Here is a 5049-nt window from a genome sequence, read left to right as displayed (position 1 = left end):
CTCAAGCCAAGGCTGAAAACTCACTGATCAAAAACCGATTAATGAATAATTCTCTAAATTCTGCCAATCCTTGTATTTAGAGTAAGATCTCCCCCTCTCCCTTCCTCGATTATCAATTTCTTGAGAAATATAGCCAAAATCTGCATCTCCCTCAGTTAACAGAAGAATGACAAATTTGGCTGGATTCCTTGTTACATAGCTCTGAAATTATGGCTGCCTTAGGTGACATGACATTGGGTAAAGCTGCAGGCATAGACTGCTTTTCTGCTAAATTTTATGCCCGATTCAGACACCCTGGGTTCTGAAGTAGACATCAAGGATTTGAGTAGAGACACTAAGGCTGCTTCAGTGAATGAAGCCCTAATCTCAGTCATGCTTAAGTCAGACAAAATTGCCCAAGAATGTGTTATCAACCAATATCAACTCTGATATTAAAGTATTATCTAAAATCCTAACTGGGCCATTAGAAAAAGTAATGAGGAATACAAGACACCCAGACCAGGTGGGTTTTTTACAAAAGAGACATGTCCTACTTTCAAAACTCCTCAGAACCGATAGCTATTTTGTCACTGGACATGGAAAAAGCCTTGACAGAGTTAATTGGAAGTATTTATTCCTAATTCTACAAAAGTTTGGATTTGGTCCCTCTTTTCATTTCCTGGATTAGGCTTTTCTACTCCAATCCTAGCGCCTGTGTTGTCACTAATAACTAAATCTCCCCTCCTTTCAGTCTTCATCATGGTACTATACAGGGCTATCCCCACCCCTCCTCCTATTTTATCTGGCCTTAGAGAAACTGTCAATACAAATCAGACTGATCCAGTGTGCAAAAATAGGGTCCCAAGAGATGATAATATGCTTACATGCTGCTGATATACTTTAATTCATCACCTGCCCCCTTCAGGCCATTCCCAACATATTACAAACTAATGCATTGTTTGGAAAAATCTCAGGGTACAAATTAATTGGCACAAGTCAGAGGATCTTAGTATCTGTCAAGGTGTGCATAATGTCACCCTCTTAGATAATGCTTTTCACTGGCAGCAGGTGGAAATCAGGTACTTGATAGTCTTCTTTCCTAGGAATATAGAAGAAATAGTCAGTATTTATTTCAATCCTCTTCTCATACAGATAGTTTTGCATTTACATAGATGGCAGGCCCTCCCTTTGTCCCTTTGGGGCAGAGTTAATATATCATATATGAATGTCCTCCCAAGTCATTTCTTTGTCATTGACTCCTTGCCAATTTATATTCCCACTTCTGGGGGTGGGTGGGGTGTTTCTTCAGAATTAACAACATTTTTCAGACTACCTTCTAGGGTTTGGGTAACAAGCCCAGATTATCATTTGAAAAATGCAGCTGCCTATCAGATCAGGAGGTTTTGGTCTACCCATCATTAGGCTTTATTATATATCCTCAATCTAGAGTCAAGTGACACAGTGGTTGACTTCCAGCACTCAAACTCTCTGTGCTAATTGTACATGGAGGAAGGAATTGTTGCCCCACTACCACTAGAATCAGTCCTAAACCCAGACTTCTACTAGAAAAGCCTGCTATCTGGTTGCTTCTAAGTTTAAATTTTATCCTTCATTACATTCAGAGTCTTCAATTTGGGATAATGAAAATTTCAATTGCACATAGACTTCTTGTATGACCCAGCTGGATTAAGACAGATTTTGAGCATAAACCACTAATTGAAAATGATTCCTTCAAACTCTTTCCTTGCCTTAGGGAGAAATTCCAAATAGACCCAAAGAAGGATCATTTTAAACATGGTCTGCAACAAAAATTTGGTCCGGATGCCTTTGCAGCACCAGAGCCTCATGACATTTCTGCATAGGCCGTTGTCTATTCTGTTTTCCTACCTATCAGGCAAACTGACAATCAGCAGTGACAATGTTAGAAAGAAATGAGAACATAAGCTGTCAATTTCACTTACCAACATTCAGTGAAATCAAATTTGTTCCAAGACATAGCATTGCACACTTAATTTGGGGATCCAGAAGAAAATTCTTTTCAGGTCTGAAGCAGCTAGGTCTGATAAGTACTGGCACTGGAGTGCTACAGGAGCTAATTTATATCCTTTGGGATTGCCCTGTGATCCATCCTTTCTGGACAGAGGTAAATATTTGGGCCAATTTCTGTCCCTCCACCAAGGTGGAACTGCAGGCTGGCCACACTGTCTTAGGCCTAACCAATCCATCATGGAAATTCAAATTCTTTGAAAAACTATGGTTTGGCAGAGCGCTGATCATAGCCAAACACCCAAATTTACAACATGGAAGTTACAAGTATGCCTATCTATCGAAGAATAGTGCCCTGACTTGAGGAGCCTGGCAGCAATGGGATGAATAATTTTTCACAACAAAAACAGCCCGAATAAGTTTATAGATATATGGTCCCCATTTTTGGAAGAATCAGTTAAATTTGCCATCAGGCAACCTTTCTTTTTCAGTCCCTCCCCATAGACATCTCCCATTTCCTCAACCCATCTCCTCCCTCTCTTCCTTTTTCCCCCGCCCCACTCTTTGCTGTCCTATCATTCTTCTCCTATCCTCTTTTACTTACCTTTCAGGCTTTGCTTTGGTCCTCTTTTTAAGGTCAACGCTCCTTTGTGTCCTTTACTTATCTCTTTTTCTGAAAGGAAATAATTCTGGAGATTAGTTTATGATCTTACTTTACTAAGAATCCCAGACTGGGGCTGAATCACCAAATGACTATTATTACATAATTATACAGGCAAATCTCTTTGACCGGTCAAAAATTATCCTTAATAATGAAGATATTTGGTCTAACTTTCCTGGTGAAATCTGATATTGACTCTCTGTTCCAGGTTAGATACTGTTCTTCTCTTTGTTATTTTTTTAATTTATGTCAGCTATGTTAAAATAAACAATAAAGAATTAAACAAAATAAGCCTCCTCACTTTAGGTTCTGATTCAGGAAAGTTCTTATACATGTGCTTAAAATTATATGCATGCTTAAGTCTCACTGAAGTGCTTTCCTGAACCAGGATCTTAGTAGGTGGACTATTCGACATTAATGTCTTGTACATTTTAATAGTTTTGCCATTCTAACAATTCCAAACGTTATCTGAACCTTCCAACTCTTCCCAATGCTCTATGGAGTATTCTTTAACAATGTCATTTTTTTCCTCTTTAAAAGGGGGCTTTGAAATCAGGGGCTTTTTGAACTTTTCCCATTATGTGTTTGACAGAATGAAGTGAATAGAAAGTTTTACATATTAGAAAGAGCCATTGATTTTTCGGTGTTGATCTGTGCTCTCACCAGGTAGAAATTTGGATGTTGAAGGGCAACTTCTTTCAATGTAAGCTCATGAAAAGGAAATGAGTGACGGTATGATGTTCAAAGAGATGTCAGGTGAAAGTAATGAATGAACTCATACGTTTGGTCTAATGCCCTTTAGCACAGAGTCTGCTTCTTTGAAAATAAAGCAAAAGATCTCTTTCTCTCTTCCTCAGCTTCCCCCATGCTTTCCATGGGTCTCAGTCACATCTTAGAACTACAGCTGCAGTCGTGCCTAGAAGGAAGTCCTATGAAGAAAGCTATTATTGGACATAAGTACAATAGAAGTTTGTAAGTGGCTGATCGATCATGATGCAAGGTGGAAGGGCAGGAAATTTAAATGAGAGCAAAGAAGTCGATTAAAGCTCTGTTGCCTGTAGAATGGTCTCTGTTTAAGGTGTGCCATGAAAATGCTACCTGTCATTACAGGCAACTTCTGAATGATGTAGAACTACCCAGGAGATGTGATCCATTAATTAAACTGATGTGAAAAATTAGAGAGGACATGTGCTATGAAACATAGTGGCTGGCACAGATACAGCTCTGATAGGGGTACAGCTTCTGGGTACCAGGAAGAGTTGTCCAGAACCACAAGCACACCTGATGACCTGGGCTGACTTCCCATATCAGGTCCATTGCTATCCTCTCAAACAGGACTTTGATAATAGGTAGGGGAACTATATGGATCTTTAAATGAGGTCATGGGCTGTGCAACTGGCATTCAGGGCAAGAGGTGCAATAGCTCTGAACCTCCATATAGATTCCTGGCCAAAAGAACCTTTGTAGGATTCTATCTAGTGTTTTATCCACCCCTAAAATATCTCTTCAACAAATGACTATGGGGCAAGGTCTAATATTGCCTTTCGGTGTCCTCAGGGTACTAAAAGCTGGTCCAGTTCTTGCTTTGGAGCCAGACTATTCCATATAATAGGTCCTTTTTAATCACTTCTACACTGATCCCTTCTCTTTTGGCCTCAGGGATCTGATAGGTTTAACCTTCACCTTTACTCCTGAATCTGTGATGATGTGGTGATGAGCTTCTGTGGCTCTGCCTGGCTTCTCTGAAGACACATTGTGATTTTGCTCAATCATCTTGAAGACTTTTGTACATTGTTCAGGGGTCAATTCGGGAATTTCTACTTGTCCCTGGTTTATCTTCCTGGAGTGGTGTCTCTAGAGTGACCATATAAGCTCCTCTGTCTTGCCAGGAATTTGTTGATGTGGTAGATTGGCTTCTGCTTTCATTAATCGAGTTGTCAGTTCTTATAGTGAATTTACCCAATGGCCTCTATGACTTCATATGGTCCCTGACATCTGTCCAAGAATTTGTTTTCTGCCATGGACACCAGCACCATTACCCAATCCCCTGGCTGGAGTTGCCAAACCTTCACTTGATGATTATAATAGGCTTGTTGGGCCTGTTATGCTTTTTTCAGATGTCCCTGCACTATGAGGGTTACTTGGACGACTCTATCCTGCATCTGTGTCACATACTCAATGACATTCATTCCTTGGCTAGGCTCTTGCTTCCAGCCCTCCTTGGCAATGTCTCATGTGCAGCCGGAGTGGCAACTATATAGCTACTCAAAGGGGGAAGCCTCCATGGAAGCCTGGTGAATATCCCTTATAGCAAACATCAGGTAGGGTAGCAAGGTATCCCGATTCTTCCCATTTCGACTCACTACTTTCCATATCACACCCTTCATCATTCTGTTAAAACTTTCAACCAGGCCACCAGTCTG

Source organism: Chelonoidis abingdonii, chromosome 3, assembly GCF_003597395.2.
Source record: "Chelonoidis abingdonii isolate Lonesome George chromosome 3, CheloAbing_2.0, whole genome shotgun sequence".
Lineage (NCBI taxonomy): Eukaryota > Metazoa > Chordata > Testudines > Testudinidae > Chelonoidis > Chelonoidis abingdonii.
This window is presented reverse-complemented; position numbering follows the sequence as displayed.